General features: G+C 45.1%; 1 long non-coding RNA gene across 1 annotated transcript; it reads right to left on the reverse strand.

Annotated features, from left to right (window-relative positions):
• Positions 1–218: 218 nt before the first annotated feature.
• LOC117356610 lies at positions 219–5,941 on the reverse strand. Its single transcript, XR_004538680.1, has 3 exons — positions 5,603–5,941; positions 4,410–4,457; positions 219–654 (listed from the first exon to the last, which is right to left on the reverse strand). It is a non-coding gene; the product is annotated as an uncharacterized LOC117356610 (long non-coding RNA).
• Between the last annotated feature and the right edge of the window lie 12,557 nt (positions 5,942–18,498).

Here is an 18,498-nt window from a genome sequence, read left to right on the forward strand (position 1 = left end):
TACTTAATACAGATCACGCCGCGTTGTGGGGGCGTTGTAGGGGGTTTGGGGGGTTGTAGCCCCCCACATTTTACTGAAAACTTCACTTTTTCCCTGTTTTTAGGGAAAAAGTTAAGTTTACAATAAAATGTGGGGGGTTACAACCCCCCCAACACCGGCGCGATTTGTATTAAGTAAACTGGGGGTGCTCCCCAACAAAAACCCCCGTCGGAGCCCCTAAAAACAGTAAATTTTCTTCAGCGCGCGCCTCCATCTTGCGCTCAGTTGTCGGCGCACGCCTTTGTCTTCCGCGTTGTTGTCTATGAACCAAAATAACATACGTATCCAAGTTAAAGAATATGTTCGTCTGTTGCCAGAAAGCAGAATAGTTTTTTTTTTTTTTGCTGTAACCTTCATTTTTCAAAGTTGACTCCGTTTTCCCAAATTATGTGCGTTTCCCACTAGGACTGAGTGGGAGAAAACCTTTTGAAAAAAAAAAAGTAGCGCCCGCTGAGATAAGCATCAGCTGCTGAAATTCCAGGTTAGATTTCAGTACTGGACGCGGCAATACAGCCTACGTGAGAGGCAGGAGATCCAGATCCCGTGGCATTGTTGGGTTTTCTTCAGAGACGGAGTGATGTGGAGCTGAAGCTGATCGGCCAGGGCGACTGCAAGCTGTCAATAACACAAGGACACAAATACGAGAAATTATAGCTAACCTACGGATGCCCAGTGGGGATTGCACATATCACAGAGCCTGAATAGCGCCACATTAATCCCAGTACCTAATGTCCGCAATGTCCTAAGCAAGACCCGGAGGCGGAACTAATTGCATGTCCTTGAGGAGTGTGGCTTTAAGTATTGCATTAACATTCGACGGCCATAATAAATGCAGGAATTATTTTCCATTCAGTAGAGTAGATGAATCAGAGCATATTTCCAGGCATAAAGTTCTTCAAATCAGCAAGGATTATAAAGGTACCTTTAAAGTCGCATGAACAAAAGTGAATGAGCTAATTATGTACGGGGAAAAATAGACTACCGGCTGTACGCCTGCAATGCACACTTGAATTTAAAGAGGGATGAAGCTGCAGGTTAGTCTAAATCCTATATCATTCTTCTTACTACAGTTGCTATTACCATTAATCATAGTACTTTTATCTTGGACAGCACTGACAAGGCACACAGGAGTCAAGGCATGAAGAGCTGAATTTTCATGTAGCAGCTGATAACCTTCCCTTAGGCCCTACATTCTGTCCACTGTTCCCTCTAAGTCAGGGGTGTTGAACTCAATCACATAGGCCAAGTCGCAGGCCAAATTTTTTATTAAGATACTTAGGAGTCCTTTTATTAAGGTAATAATACTACTGATAATAACTTTATTCTTATATACCGCCACACTAAAGGTACGCTAACCGATTTAGCGCGTGCTAAATGCGCACCTTAATAAAAGGACCCCTTAGTCTTAGTAGAAGTATAGGGTTACAACCGCTCCAATCCCGTGCTGGCTCTGTGATATAAACAAAATAAATAAAAAAGACTTTTCTTCTCTTTTAGGACCTAGTTCTCGCCTGCTGTCTAACACCAGCTCCGGCAGGATACACATTTCAAATCTGACATATTGTAATGACAAAACAGAAAATAAAATTATTTTTTTTCTACCTTTTGTTCTCTGGTCATTATTCAAATCATATTGGTCCCAGGCTCTGGTTGTCTTCTGATAACTCACTTTCCAGGGTCTCCTTCTTTCTTCTTTCTCCCATCTTCTATCTCTGGCCTCCCCTTCCATTTCCCTTCCTCCCCCCGGAGGTCTGGCATCTTTCCTTTTGGCCCAAGATTTGGCCTCTGTTCCTTCCCTCCCTCCATCCCGGCTTCCCGGTCTCACATTAAAGCAGCCTGCAGCGATCCTAACAGGCTGCCGTGGGCCTCCACAGTATGTTCCCTCTACCACGGTCCCGCCCCTCTTCTGACCTAGGGGATCGAAGCAGAGGGAACGTGTTGCTGAGGCTACGGCAGCCTGCTAGGATCGCTACAGCCGACCAGTGATCCTCTGCAGGCTGCTTTAATGTGAGATCAGAAAGCCAGGATGGAGGGAGGGATGGAAAAGAGGGCCAAATCACGGGCCAAATATAATAAGAACATAAGAACATAAGCAGTGCCTCCGCCGGGTCAGACCACAGGTCCATCCTGCCCAGCAGTCCGCTCCCGCGGCGGCCCAAACAGGTCACGACCTGTCTGTATCACCAGAAGGGGCTCCCTTGCCACCTTGGTTTCTCATTTAAGTCCTGTCTTCCTATCGAAGTCCTAACCCTCCGGTCTTGCACATGCACGACCTGGTTTGGTTTCTATACTCATTACCTGTTTTGCTTTCTATACTTGTGTTACATCCCAGCTCCTCCCTCAGTATCCCATGATCCCTTTATCCTTCAGGAATCCGTCCAATCCCTGTTTGAATCCCTGTACCGTACTCTGCCTGATCACTTCCTCTGGTAGCGCATTCCAAGTGTCCACGACCCTTTGGGTGAAAAAAAACTTCCTTGCGTTTGTTTTGAACCTATCTCCCTTCAGTTTCTCCGAATGCCCCCTCGTACCTGTTGTCCCCTTCAGTCTGAAGAATCTGTCCCTATCCACCCTCTCTATGCCCCTCATGATCTTGAAGGTCTCTATCATATCTCCCCTGAGCCTCCTCTTTTCCAGAGAGAAGAGCCCCAGCCTATCCAACCTCTCGGCGTATGGGCAGTGTTCCAGCCCTTTTACCATTTTCGTTGCTCTCCTTTGGACTCTCTCAAGTACCGCCATGTCCTTCTTGAGGTGCGGCGACCAATACTGAACGCAGTATTCCAGATGTGGACGCACCATCGCTCGATACAATGGCATGATGACTTCCCGTGTTCTGGTTGTTATGCCCTTCTTTATGATGCCCAGCATCCTGTTGGCTTTTTTCGAGGCTGCTGCGCACTGTGCAGATGGCTTCAGTGATGCATCCACCAGCACACCCAAGTCTCTCTCAAGTCTGCTGTCTCCCAACAATACCCCCCCCCCCCCCCAATTTGTAGTTGAACAACGGGTTCTTTTTCCCTATATGCATGACCTTGCATTTGTCCACGTTAAAGCGCATTTGCCATTTGTTTGCCCAGTCTTCTAGCTTGTCCAGGTCTCTTTGTAGGTCCTCACACTCCTCCCTGGTCCTAACTCTGCCGCACAGTTTGGTATCGTCTGCAAATTTTATAACCTCGCACTTTGCCTCCTTTTCCAGGTCATTGATAAATATGTTAAAGAGTAATGGCCCCAGCACCGACCCCTGTGGTACACCGCTCGTGACTCCCCGCCAGTCAGAATATTGACCCTTTACTCCGACCCTCTGCAGTCTGCCCGACAACCAGTGCTTGATCCATCTGTGCACATCCCCTCCCACCCCGTGGTTCCACAGCTTCTTAAGCAGCTTTTCATGTGGCACCTTGTCGAAAGCCTTTTGAAAATCGAGGTAAATGATGTCTATGGGTTCCCCATTGTCCACCTGACTGCTTATTCCCTCAAAGAAGTACAGAAGGTTCGTTAGGCACGACCTTCCCTTACAGAATCCGTGCTGGCTTGTTCTCAGTAGGCCATTCCTCTCGATGTGCTCGCAAATGCCGTCCTTGATCATAGCTTCCACCATCTTCCCTATAATTGAAGTCAGGCTCACCGGCCTGTAGTTCCCGGGGTCACCCCTCGATCCCTTCTTGAAGATAGGTGTGACATTCGCCAATTTCCAGTCCTCTGGTACCTCACCAGTTTTCAAGGATAGGTTACAAACATGCTGGATTGTGCCCGCTATTACTTGTCTTAGTTCCTTCAGAACCCTTGGGTGGATCCCGTCCGGGCCCGGTGATTTGCCGCATTTTAGCCTGTCTATCTGTTTGAGGACATCCTCCTTACTTACCTCTATGTGATCCAATTTTTCAGCCTGTTCCCCACTCATGAGCTCCTCTGAGTCCGGTATATTAGATGTGTCTTCGCTCGTGAAAACCGACGAGAAGAACGTGTTCAACCTCTCAGCTACCTCTTTATCCTCCTTAATCATTCCCTTCCTATCCCCATCGTCCAACGGCCCCACCCCCACCCGAGTTTGACACCCCTGGTCTAATCTGAGCTGGAGTCCTACACCTATAGTCCTGCCAGTAGAGGGTGCTGTTTCACTATCAATTTTTAGATAGTGAGAGACAGCAGGCTCTGCAGGACTGCTGGGAATCTGCTTGTTCCTAACAATTGAACATTCAATATTGTAGCATCGCCTCCCCCACCAAACTATCAGCACTACAGTTGGAAGATTCCTGTTCAGTTTAGAGGGAACAGTGGTTCTGTCCTGTTCAAAGATTTCATCATATCTTTTATTTCTCGCATCATTTATCAGCATTTGTTGACCTAAGCTGTATTGTTCTATAACTTACCACGAGAAAGGAGTTCAGACTTCAAACCTCAATGGCGGAGATGTTCTCCTGTATTGGTCCAAAGGAATGGAACAAGCTTCAGTACAATATACGGCAGCAAGAGAATATGGCGACATGTATAAATCTTTATTGATTTTTAAACTTTGACAGTGTAATACTTGAACATAAATATTTCATAAAACGCACTATTAAATACACAATTTATACATAAAACAATCATTTTCTCCCCCTCCTCCCAATTATTAATACAAAAATACAATTATGTGTTAACAAAATTATAATTAAGTAATTTTAATAATCAAAATACATTTCCCAACCCACACCCTCCCCCTGGATGTGTAAGGAAAACCAACAACAAACAAATAAATAAATACATGACAATTATTACGATGTAACAAATACAGTCAATGGGCTCCACACTCTATTAAATGTACTACTAAACCCCAAACACTCCGCATTCATTCTCTCATATTTATACATGGTAAAATATGGCGACATTTAAAAGATTGCTGAAACGCCATCTCTTTTGCACAATGAAATATGGCTGAAGAGCAGATGTCTGTATTGTGCTTGTGGGGAGTGCTGTGTCTGTTGATGATGGTCGCTATTAACTGTTTTACATTTTTATTGTATTTTTTGAATAGTTTGATGCAGTTCACCGTCCGTCCATCCTTGCGCTGGTTCACTACGCAATTTATACGGTGCATTTGTTATTTCCATTTATGTGTGTTCCACATCGCAACACGATCACTGTCACCCTCACAAACAGTACACCGGTAGCACCAAGTGTGCGGACCAAGTGCACCATTGAGTCTAGGTCTGCGCATGCGCAGAGGCCCATCTCGCCACGACCTGCTGTGGGGGAGGGATCAGGAGGTGCGGAAAGACAAGAGACACCAGCCAGGAGGAGACTTCCTACAGGACATGCCTCTTGCTGCGTGGATGACTCTCCTCCCTTGCTGGTGTGTCGTGGCACACATGAAATCTCAATACACTGTGTGGTATTCAGCCTATGCCTGCTAGGTCTCTCCCCAGAGCAGTGCACAGCTCAAGAGTAGACACTCCACAAACAGCTCAATTTAAACCTCAAACTGAACCTTTTGGTGACTTTCCTTCTTTGGCCTCTAGAGGGAGCAGGAGAGCAGATTTGCTGGTTTCCCAACCCCCACTCTAGTTTAGTTCCCAGCACTCACCTGCAGGCTGGAAGTAGAAACAGCAGGAAAACCTTTTCACCTGAGAGTTTGGGGCATGGTTGCAGGCTATTACACCAGAGGGCTGAACAGTTAGAGAGGCAGAAGGGAAAGGAGCAGCAACAGAGAAGGCAGGAAGATTCAGGGTTGAGAGCTCTGCATGGCAGTAAGCAGCTGGAAGGTCCATGGAGCTGACTGAGGCTGGTCTGGAGCCACCCAACCTATTGCCTCAAGATTTCCAAGACATGGAACTGGAGCCCCAGAATGGAGTCCTGCCAGTGGAGGTTTGCTAGACTGAACACAAGTAATTCAGATTGCCTAAATGCTTAACTTGGACACTACTTAACTAAACTGATTGAATGTTGTAGTTTTTTTGTGGTAACCCTGAAGAAGGTGTGGTGCTTGGAGGCACCTCTAAGAACTGTAAAAGACTTGTTTTGAGATTTGGGGGGGTTCTCTTCCCTCTGGGTGGGTGAAGGGCTGTTATCAGTCCCAGGAAGTGGGGAGAATGCTCTGCGTTTTCTGTGGTGGAATAGAGAGCCTATGATTGGCAAATTTAGACCACACAGAGCACACTCCCTGGCCAGCAAGTTAACTGCCCAAAAGACTGTTTTGAAAGTTTGGACTATTAATTGGCTGGAGAGCCAGCAGCAGCTTTGGAAAAGCTTGAATGATGTGTTTTTGAACTTTATTGGCTGACATTAACCTAGAGACTGTTTTCCAGTGCATTCTGTTTGTTTTGGGACTATATTTTATATCTGAAACATCCTGACAAGATTGTTTTCTTTTTGATATGAAACTGATTGAACATGAAACAAGCAAGCTGATTTGAATGTTTTGTTTGAAGAATAAACCCAGTAATTGCTTGATATAATACCTACCTGGTATGGCGGTGTTCACTTCTGTTAACCTTTTTCTCTTTCTTTCCTTGTGCGGCCCGTAGCGGCTCAGAAGAGTTTTCTCTTGCTACCGGTGCCCTAGGACCATTGCCCCGAGGCTGCCGGTGACAACCGTAATAGGCAGATACCGTATCTATATATATAAAATCGGAGGTATGTGTGTATGTGCCGCGATCACGCAAAAACGGCTTGACCGATTTGAACGAAACTTGGTATGCAGATCCCTCACTACCTGGGATGATATGTTCTGGGGGTCTCGCGGCCCACCTGCACACGTGGGCGGAGCTACAAACAGAAAATCAGATTTCACCCATTCATGTCAATGGAAAAAATGTAAAAAGCTGCCATTCTCACAGTAATTCAAAAACGGCTTGACCGATTTGAACGAAACTTGGTATGCAGATCCCTCACTACCTGGGGTGATATGTTCTGGGGGTCTCGCGGCCCACCTGCACACGTGGGCGGAGCTACAAACAGAAAATCGGATTTCACCCATTCATGTCAATGGAAAAAATGTAAAAAGCTGTGGGACCGATTTGAATGAAAATTGGTATGCAGATCCCTCACTACCAGGGGTGATATGTTCTGGGGGTCTCGCGGCCCACCTGCACACGTGGGCGGAGCTACAAACAGAAAATCAGATTTCACCCATTCAAGTCAATGGAAAAAATGTAAAAAGCTGTGGGACCGATTTGAACGAAACTTGGTATGCAGATCCCTCACTACCTGGGGTGATATGTTCTGGGGGTCTCACCGCCCACCTGCACATGTGGGCGGAGCTACAAACAGAAAATCAGATTTCACCCATTCAAGTCAATGGAAAAAATGTAAGAAGCTGTGGGACCGATTTGAACGAAACTTGGTATGCAGATCCCTCACTATCTGGGGTGATATGTTCTGGGGGTCTCGCGGCCCACCTGCACACGTGGGAAGGGTGGGTTCACCCAAGAATGTATATATTCTTGCTCCTGGAGGTGATACTAAAAATGTTGTTTATAATCAAGTTTTGTGTTAGTTGTATTGTATTCATTTTGTCAAATATTTCACATTATAATTTGATTATTGTACTTTTTATAAAGCTGTAAAAAAATATTTTCATTCACCACTATAAAGTATCTTTATTTGAATCCATTTACAGTGTTATTGCTATAATTAAATACCCGTGCAACGCCGGGGCATCAGCTAGTATACTCAAATATAAGTCAATTCAAATATAAGTTGATACCCCCTATTTCCCCCCTCCCCTAAAAGGAGGAAAAATGTTTGACTCGAATATAAGTCAGGTGGCTTAATATTCAAGTGCCCTGCCCTGTCAGGCTCTTCACCCAGCACTTTTCCGTCCTTCCCCCGCCATACTTTGCACCCTCCCTCCCTCCCAGGCTCTGCACCATGCCCCCCCTCCCTGCCCTAGCCTCACACCTCATCTGCCAATCCCCACCTTGATAGCCAACAAGCAAACACACATTTCATCATCCGCTATCTGCCGTCGTTCTCTGTTTAGATTTAATTTCTGTTAGAACTGAAAATCCAAGTTTGCAAAGATAAGATCCAAACTCTAACAAAGCCTTGATTGTTTTGTTGCTGAAGTTAGGATAACTACTGCTTAAAAAAAAAAAAAAAATACTTGCAGTTAGTTTTCAAGGACTAATCACGTCAAAGAATGATGATTGTCTGGGTGGTTGTATCGTTACGCGCCCCAGATGCTCATAACATTGACGGACTCTTGCATGCACAATCTATCCTAGTGTATACTTATGAAGGGAATTTTTATAAATTCTTTATTCATTTTCAAAATTACATTAAATGTATATATATATATTCAATCACATTAACAATAAATATATCATTTAACATTCTATCATTTGTACAGTACATAAATTTTTATCCCTCCCCCTTCCCACCCCTCCCTACCATATATTCCATAATCTTATAAAAACATATTAATAAAATATCCCTCACCCTACCCAAATTAATTGATATATTAAAGGGAAACAATTTCAACTAATCCTTACAAAATTTAGCTAATGGTTTCCATACATCCTGAAATTTCTTGAAATACCCTCTTTGTACTGTAATAAATCTTTCCATTTTATAGATATGGCACAAAGAGTTCCACCAAAAACTGTAATTTAGTATCTTCTAATCCTTCCAATTATATGTAATTTGCTGAATGGCAACACCAGTCATTATAAATAACAATTTATTGTTGTTTGCAGAAATCTGACTTTTTGCTCTCATTTCCATACCAAAAATCACAGTATCATAGGATAATGCCACTGGGTTATCTAATAAATTATTAATTTGGTCCCAAATTGATTTCCAAAAATTCATAATAAATGGGCAATGAAACAATAAATGATCTAAAGTTCCTGCTTCTAGATGGCAGTGCCAACATCTATTAGACAAAGAACTATCCAATTTTTGCAATCTAACAGGGGTCCACAACACTCTATGCAACAGAGAAAACCAAGTTTGTCTCATAGATGCTGACACCGTACATCTCATCCTCCAAGACCAATTCATGAAGGGAATTTTCAATAATAAAGTAAAAATGTGGAATATTTGTGGCACACAGTTCAAGAGACATTGGGCTATTCTTTATAGATGACAGCGCAGAGAAGGGTTCTGAGCTTATCAATACAAAAATTAAGGACAAAGTAGCTATCCTTGGCCTCTCTATAAATGCAATAGTTGGGGAGCTAGCATATCATGAGCCTTTCATAAGGCATAAAACTGTTGGGAGTGAGGTATGGGAGCTTTTGCAAAATGGCAAGGAATTGTCCTCTCTATATAAATACAGATGATGATAGAAAGCATTGGTCTTAGAGGGGAACAAGGAACTATTTCCAACCTTTTGAGAGATGCTTTGAGTGTCCCTGCAGGCCGGTCATAGGGAGGACCCATCCGGCCAGCCATCTATTTAGGTTAGAGGGGGGTCATAGGGGGTTAGGGGGGTCCAGCGGAGTGTAGAGGAAGGGTCTGTGGGGGTTCAGTGCACAATCAGTAGGAAGGGGGTTGGGGGGTTCTTCAGCAGGAGAGATTAGGCATCTCTCCTGCTGATGATCCGGATATTTGGGGGGTTTCTGTCTGGCAGGAGGTGTTGAGGGTTCGGGGGAGGGGGGGGTTTGTGTCAGCAGGAGAGATTAGGAGGGATTGCGACATGAGAGATTGGAAATCTCTCCTGCCGCGATTATTGTGAGGGAGGGGGGGGGATGGTTCCAGGATTCTGTAACTTGTGTTGTTTTTGGCAGATGCCAGCTAGAGAATCCTGCTTTTAGGTGAAGGACTAGCCTCTCCTTCGCCTAAAAGGTCTTGTTTTGGGCATTTGGGACTTGGGTGATTTTTTGGTCGGGAATGTGTGGTAAGGATAGATGTAGTGGCAGTCTGGGCGATTACGTTGCTGAACGTAGAGGTAGGCCATTCTAAAAAAAATTTTTTAACTCATTTTGGACTTTTTGTTTGTTGAGAATGGACATTTCCCTGCTGCCTACTTTCTACATCTCAGGACTTAGACGTTTCTTTTGATTATGCCCCTCCACGGCTCTTTACACCTACATTGTGAGCAATGGCGTACCTAGGGTATGTGGCACCCGGGGCCCATCATTTTTTGACACCCCCCCCCCCCATGTATAAAAATATTTTTTGTAATGACCATGAAACGGAATAAATGGTCAGAATAGAAACAGGCAGTGAAAATTTTCTTATATTCCAAACATAACATAACAAAAATTATGTCTGAATTGTCATGACATCAGAAGTACATATGGAGTAGTTGCAGGTGATGCTTGGGACAGTTCTGATTGTGTTAGTTCGGTTTTATGTGTTTTTGAATAGAAGGGTTTTTATTTCTTTTTTGAAGGTTTTGTAGTCTGTGGTCTAGGTCAATAGGTTGTAGAGTTGAGGGTCGAGTGTTAGGAGGTTGTCGAACAGTTTTTTTCTTTTGACGTTTTTGGTTGGAGGGTGTGTGAATGGTGCGTGAGTTCTCCTATGTCTGTTTGAAGTGGATTGAATTATTTAGCTGAAGAAATTAGTTACCCCCTCATCCCACACACATTAATTCTCTTCCATTTTTGTTCCCATTATAAAAAACACTGATAAGTTCCCAGAAAAAAAATACATTAAAATAAGAAGTGAAAACAAAGGCCCCTACAGATGAGAACATAACATAAGAATAGCCTAACTGGGTCAGACCAATGGTCCATCATGCCCAGTAGCCCATTCTCATGGTAGCCAATCCAGGACATTAATACCTGGTCAAAACCCAAAGAGTAGCAACATTCCATGCTACCGATCCAGGGCAAGCAGACACTTCCCTCATGTCTTAATAACAGAGTATGGACTTTTCCTCCAAGAATTTGTCCAAATCTTTCTTAAAACCAGCTACACTATCTGCTTTTACCATAACTTCTGGCCACTTCATTTTTAAGTTTAGATCTTTCCTTTCAAACAGAGACCTTGCTAGATGTCAAATATAGCACAAGGTAACTTCACACGGACTTAGCTGTGAAGGAAATGTGAATCTCCTCATACACCCACCATATAGTGCAAAAATGTGCAAAGGTCTGGTTTTTTCTTTCGATCACTTCATAGCCTAATGCCACACAAGCAGCACTGTTACAAACATATTCTGTAGGTCAATGCTAAGGATAACAAAGTTTCCTTCCTTCAGCCACAAGGAGATATTGACAAACCACTGGAAGAGATCCCAAAACAACTACCCAGGCACAACATCCAAAGACCCACTCAGTGTGTGAACCAGTTGAGTGGAGTGGACTAACTGGGGGGTAAAAATGGGCCCGGAGTTTGCTCAGCAGAATTTCCCAGACCACCTCTTCCTCTCAACACATTGACATGCTGCCGCCACCACCACTAGGAACACCTCACCGGGTAGGCCAGCAATGCTTATAAACTTTATAAAACACATTATTATATTTTCTTATAAAGCACATATTTTAACTGAACTCTGACATCCTCAGCCTTGCCATTCACAAAAATAGGAAGAAAAGTTCCCATTTCCCCCAGCCTATACAATATTTTTCTTCTGCAGACCCTTCAAAAGTCTGACCAAATCCTCGTTTCACTTGCATTATAAATCCCAGGTCCTAAAGTCTAAGGCAGTAGCGCAAACTAGTGCTGCCCGATTCAGGAAAAAAATTTTTGATTCGATTCAGCCTATTGAATTGGTTTTTAAATTCGATTCGATTGGGTGGTTTTTTTTTTTTCAAACATCCTGGTGGGATTATTTTATAGCTTTTTCACCCCCTTTGGCTTCTCCTAACCACACTGGCGCTGTGGTGTAAACCAGTGGTTCCCAACCCTGTCCTGGAGGACCACCAGGCCAATCAGGTTTTCAGGATAGCCCTAATGAATATGCATGGAGCAGATTTGCATGCCTCTCACTTCCATTATATGCAAATCTCTCTCATGCATATTCATTAGGGCTAGCCTGAAAACCCAATTGGCCTGGTGGTCCTCCAGGACAAGGTAGAGAACCAGTGGTGTAAACAAAATAAAGAAACAAAAAGGACTTTTCCTCTCTCTGTTAAATCCTAGCTCACGTTTGCGGTCTAACACCAGCTCTGGCAGGATACACTTTTCAAATCTGACATATTGTAATCACAAAACAGAAAATAAAATTATTTTTTCTACCTTTTGTTGTCTGGTCAATATTCAAATCTTTTTGTACCCAGGCTCTGGTTGTCTCGCTTGCCATGGTCTCCTTCTTTCTTCTTTCTCCGTGCTAACCATCAATCTGCCATCTCTGTCCTCCACTTCCGTTTACCTTCCCTCCCTCGGAGGTCTGGCATCTTTCCTTTTTTTTTATCTCCATCCACAGATTCACCTTTTCTCAACTACCCTTTCATCCAAGATCTCTCCCTCCTTCCCCACCATCCCAGGGTCCACCATCTCTCCCTTTCTCTTCCCAACTATCCTCCTATCCAGTATCTCTATCCCCCTCCACACCATCCCTTGTGTCCAACTTCTCTCCCTTTCTGTTCCTTCCCTCCCTAAATCCCATTACCCACTCCTCTTTTTTTAGTCCCATTATTTCTTCCCCCAAAGTCCAGCATAAGCACGTATCTTTGAAACCCCCCTTCCCTCCCTCCCTCCCTCCGTGTACTTCTACACCAGGACCCCCTCCCCTGGAGGTCTTTCCCCCCCCCAAAGGTCTGTCCCCCCTGAAGGCCTGCACCCACCTTGAAGGCCTGCACCCCCCAAAAGACTGTCCCCCCTGAAGGCCTGCACTCACCCTGAAGGCCTACACCCCACCCCTGTAGGACTGCACTCCCCCCCCCCCAAAGGCCTGCACCCACCCTGGAGGCCTGCACCCCCCTGAAGGCCTGCCCCACCCCGAAGGACTGCACCTCCCCCCCGAAGGTCTGTCCCCCCTGAAGGCCTGTCCACCCCTGAATCCCTGAAAGCCTGCACACCCCCACACCCCCGAAGATCGCCGAGATTCTTGGTGAGAGGGAGAATTAGAAGTCCTTCAACATGCGCAGATGCATGCTCAAGGCAGGCAGAAGCCGGAAGATCTTCTAGGCACCGGCACAATCTGTGCCTGCGTGCTGGTGCCAGACCGGGGGTGGGGGGTAAGTTTAAGTTGTTCGGGCAGGGAGGCCGGTTCGCGCAGGGTGGGTGTGCCAGTTGGAGCGAGGGGGCCTTTGCGAGCGGGGGGAGCGATGCCGGTTATAAGGGGGGGAATGTATCAAAGCGAGTTTCCATTATTTTCTTTGGGGAAACTCGCTCTGATAAACGAGCATTTTGGATTACGAGCATGCTCCTGGAACGGATTATGCTCGTAATCCAAGGTATCACTGTAATGCTACAGAGGAGGGAAGGGAAGCTTGGTAAGTCTGCTCTTCTAACTGCCCTGAAGGGGGAGGGGAATGGGAAAATGTAAATGCAGAAAGCATGGAAATAGCTGAGTATGATTGTGATACCAGTAGGATGGGCTGGGAGAGCCATGCTAATATCCCAGAAGAATATAATTTCCCAGAAGGCATGGAGTTGTAATGAAACTGCTCACCAGCACTGCACTTTGCAAACGTCTCTCCAGCCAGAATATTAAATGAGCTAGGAATGTGCTGGGGGAGGGCTACAGAGTGCTAATAAGAAACAGGGACCAAGCACAAGTACTAGGAGAATTAGCCAATCCCTTGAACAAACTTTTAAACTGCTGTGCAGAAGCAAGGGGTGCTTGGAAACTTGGGTGAGGCATAGCACTACTTTATGTTTCTACCCCCACTGCTTAGGCAGAACAGGAGAAGTCCCAAGAGAGAAAAGCAGTGAAAGCTGAGATGCCAAAAGTCAATGAAAACTGATTTGGTTTCTTTTGTTTGAACTGGCTACGATATACCCGGCATTGTCTTAAGAGAGGGGAGAAAGAGGGAACCTAGCTACCTGTGGGTAGGGGTCCCAACAGAGACTATCATATTATTTGGGCATTAGTATTGGAGGCAAATGAAGCCTGGTGGCAAAGAACTTTGAAATTAAACACAATAATGAGAATGCATGCTTTACCCAGGTGGCAGTGAAGACTGAACTGCAGGGAAATTGTCATTGGATTTAAGTCTGATATGGGGGGGGGGGGGGTAGGTTCTTGTGGACAAATAAAGTGTAAACCTTATTTTGAACTGAATCCAGAAAAATTCTGTGTTTTTCTTTTCACCAACCAAATCAAGGGTGCCAAAATCTTGCCTGTGGTCCGAGCCGAGTCTTTCGCTTGCCGAGAGCCTGGCCCGGCCACAGTACGCAGCGCTGTTCATTCTAACATACAGTACACAGTCCCTGCTCCGAAGAGCTTACAGTCTAATTTAGACAGGACATTTCAGGGTTGGGAGATTATAGTGGGTCTATGTTTCTGACAGCAGAAGGCTTTAAGTAGTACATGGCTTACTAAAGACAATTAGATAAATTTATCTTTTATCAAAGAAATCATCAAGGCTGATCAAGCTGAGATCTTAGATAAACAGGGATATCTAATATAATAAAACGCTAGCCGCGCATGCACACTCCTATCTGCGTGTTCCATTTTCCATGCGCTGTAGAGCACCACAGGTAGGAGTGCGCATGCGCGCGAAGCTCTCTCTCCCCCCCCCCCAGGCAGATGTCAGCCATGGCGGCTGTCGGTGGCCCGAGGTGGATGTCGGCTGCAGCAGCTGTCAGTGGTTGCAGGCTGTTGCGGCTGCTGGCCGCGGCAGCCGAGCCCAGATGGCATTTAAAAATAAAACAGCCAAGTTTTTAAAGTCCTGAAAAGCCGTCGTCCGTGAAGTATGCAGGCGGCATACTTCACGGCCGATGGCTTTTCAAACCCCCCCCCACCACCACCACCGCCGCTGTACATTTTAAAACCCTCCACACACACACACACCCAAGCTTTGTGGTTAAGGCCTTGCTTCTTCGGGCAGCAGCAGCGTTTAAAATTCGCTGCTGTTGCCGGCTTCAGGCCTTCCTCTCTGGCGGGTCCTGCCTACTTCATGTTTTCATGAAGACAGGACCCACCAGAGAGGAAGACCTGAAGCCGGCAACAGCAATTAATTATAAATGCTACTGTTGCTGCTGCTTCTGCCCAATGAAGTTGAAGGAGGAAAGGGAGCAGAGGGAGAGAGAATGGTAGGGCATGGAGGTAAGGAGGTATGGGGAGGGAGGAAAATGCTGCACAAGGAAGTGGGGTGGGAGGGAAATGCTGCAGCACAGGGAAATGGAGGGGCAGAAAAAGGAAGGGAGGCATACTGCTGGGCAGGAGGAGCAGGAAAAAGGGGTTGATGGACAGGGGAAGAGGTGCTGATGGACAGGGGGGGCAGAAAAATGAAGGGAGGCCTACTGCTGGGCAGGGGGAGCAGGAAGGAAGTGATGATGGACAGAGGGGAGGTAAAACAAAGGGAGAAGGGCTGCTGCTGGATAAGGTGAGCAGTGATGGGGTGGTGGAGGACACAGGGGAGGTAAAAGGAAGGGAGAATGGACAGGGGGAGCAGGCAAGGCGTGGTGGTGGACAGCCAAGGAAAAAAAAAGAAAGAAAGACAGAAATATAGAAAGTGGCTAAGGAGAGAGAGAAAGAAAGAAAGACAGACACACACACATATATTCTAGCACCCGTTAATGTAACGGGCTATAAGACTAGTGTAGCTATAAAGCTCCCAGAAAAAAATGTATCTTTATATGTAACTCTTCTATTCAAAGAGCTTCAATATTATGTAACTCCCACTTAATTTGTAACTGTTTCTTTGACTTAGCTGTAACTTTGAATAGAAGAGTTACTTAAAAAGATACTTTTTTTCTGAGAGCTTTATAGCTACTTGCCTCTATTTATCTATGATCTCAGCCTGATCAGCCTTGATATTTGAGGTTTATTAAAGGCAAAACCTTAATTGTTAATTTGACCCAGTGCTGGGCTTTGCTTAAGAGGTGGTGTGATCACGGAGTCACATTAGCCCTGCCCCCTGCAACCAGCCACAGAGCCTGCGAAAAGCAAGTATTGCACGAGCCCTGAGAACAGACAGAGCATATGGCAGTGATGGTATAAATACATAAATTGGGAGACAGAAAATTGACAGGAAGCAATGTGCTGAGCTCTGAATTGCTTATTAAATGAAAATTAACGGGTAGGCTCAAAAGAAATATGGTAAAGTCTGAACATGCCTCTTGGGGGGTGGGGTGGGGGGAGAATAAGCCTAGTTGCTACAAATACCTCACCTGTCTCAAGATATGGATCGACCCTTACCAAACACAGAATAAGTGACCACATATTAGGAATGGAAACGTCGAAATAATAATAATAATAATTTTATTCTTGTATACCGCCATACCCAAAAAGTTCTAGGCGGTTCACATCCATTAATTAAGGTCCGCGGTGACACACGGATTTACAAAATTTTAACAAAATTACAGGCAATGAAGAGGGGGCGTGGGGAACTCTTTAACTGAGATTTAGCAGAGGTAACGGTAAGACAGAAGGTAGGGTTGGAAGGTAAGCGATAACGAGAGAGAGACCAAGTAGGGAGAGGGGGGGAGGAGGGAGAGCAGAAGGAACGGGGGGAGAGTGGGAAAGGGGAGAAGCAGGGGGCAAGGGAGCTTAAAAGCCCTGTTCGCGGAAGAGGTGCATTTTGAGAAGTTTTCTAAAACTAAGGTAAGAGGGGGCCTTGAGTATCATTTGGGCAAGCCAAGGGTTCAGCTTAGCCGCCTGGTAAGCAAAGGTTTTGTCGAGAAATCTTTTGAAATGACATAATTTTAGGGATCGGAAGATGAACAGCTGGATTCTGCGGGATTTCTTGTTGGTGAGAATAACTGGGGGGGGGGGGGGGGGTAACCTGAAAGTGATTCTGTGGTTTTTATAGACTCGACAGCTACTGACTGATACCTGTGAACATGTAAAGAGTTGATTGCTACTATCCATAGGGTTCGCCAGACGTCCAGATTTACCCGGACGTGTGCAGGTGTCCGGACAGCATTTCACAACCCAGCACTTTGTCCGGATTTTGAAACGCATCGAGATCAGGGAGCCACATTTTCAGGGCATCTGTGCCTGCGTGGCGTGTCACATCATTGCATCGCATGTGTAGATGTCCTCCAGATGTGGCCCTGAAGAGACGAGGTTTGTGTGGGGTTTGGGGGGGGGAAGGGGCAGGGCTGTAGGCAGAGCAGAGCCGGAGGCAGAACAGGGCATGGCCACGCGTCCTCTCTTCTTTTTTTTTTTTAACTTTATTTATGCCAACTTGAGACAGTATACAAACAAAGAACTATGTTCACTTCTATAGACAGTAACAGCATCAGTAATCATAAACAACCAACACACATGCGAAGCAGAAAACACCAAATACAGTAAAACCTTGGTTTGCAAGCATAATTCGTTCTGGAAGCGTGCTTGTAATCCAAAGCACTCAAACATCAAAGCAGATTTCCCCATAGGAAATAATGGAAACTCAAGACGATTTGTTCCACAATCCAAAAACTTTAACCCCAAATACTATACGTACTTGTATTGCAAGACCTCGCTCAATACACTCCCGCAGCATCAGAGAGAGAGTGTGAGTGAGAGAATGTAAGTGTGAGTGTGAGTGAGAGAGAGAGTGTGAATAAGTGAGTGAGTGTGAGTGAGAGTGAGTGAGAGTGTGTGAGAGAGTGTGAGTGAGAGAATGTGAGTGTGAGAGAGAGAGTGAGAGACAGTGTGAGTGAGTGAGAGAGAGTGTGAATAAGTGAGAGAGTGAGAGAGAGTGAGTGAGTGAGAGTCTGTGAGAGAGTGAGTGAGAGAATGTAAGTGTGAGTGTGTGAGAGAGAGTGTGAGTGAGTGAGAGACAGAGTGTGAGTGAGAGTGAGAGAGTTTGAATAAGTGAGAGAGAGTGTGAGTGAGAGTGAGTGAGAGAGTTTGAGAGAGAAGTTGTGATGACGTGACGCATGTACTCGTATTGCAAGACATTGTTTATATATCAAGTTCAAATTTAATAAAATGTTTTGCTTGTCTTGCAAATCACTTGCAAGCCAAGGTTTTAATGTACTGTATAAAGTAAAAATATATTAACCTTCACTTTACTTTTGAAAAGAATAATGGCTGTTGTGAGGGAGACGAGAGAGAGGATGAGGGTTATTGTGTAGGATGACTTTCACTGTGACGAGCATATTGCAAGACCTTGCTCACTTAGAACAGTCAGTACACTCCCGCAGCGTCAGAGAAGAACCATCGGCTCAGTTGTGATGTGTGTATACTGTATGTACTTATATTGTAAGACATTGCTTGTTTATCAAGTTAAGATTTAATAAAATGTTTTGCTTGGCTTGAAAAACACTTGCAATCCAGATAGATCTCCCCCCCTCCCGCCCCCACCCTGTTCAATTCATTCCAGTTTACCTCTTGGCTTCCATCTGTTTCTTCATCCGGATGGGCAGGGGAGAATGAGCATTTTCTCTGTGAGCGCACCCGAATCCTGGAACTCCCTACCAGCTTATTTAAGAGAAGAGGTAAACATCGATAAATTTAAAACGAACTTAAAAACCTTCACCTTTAAG

This window comes from Geotrypetes seraphini, chromosome 3 (assembly GCF_902459505.1).
Source record: "Geotrypetes seraphini chromosome 3, aGeoSer1.1, whole genome shotgun sequence".
Taxonomy (NCBI): Eukaryota; Metazoa; Chordata; class Amphibia; order Gymnophiona; family Dermophiidae; genus Geotrypetes; species Geotrypetes seraphini.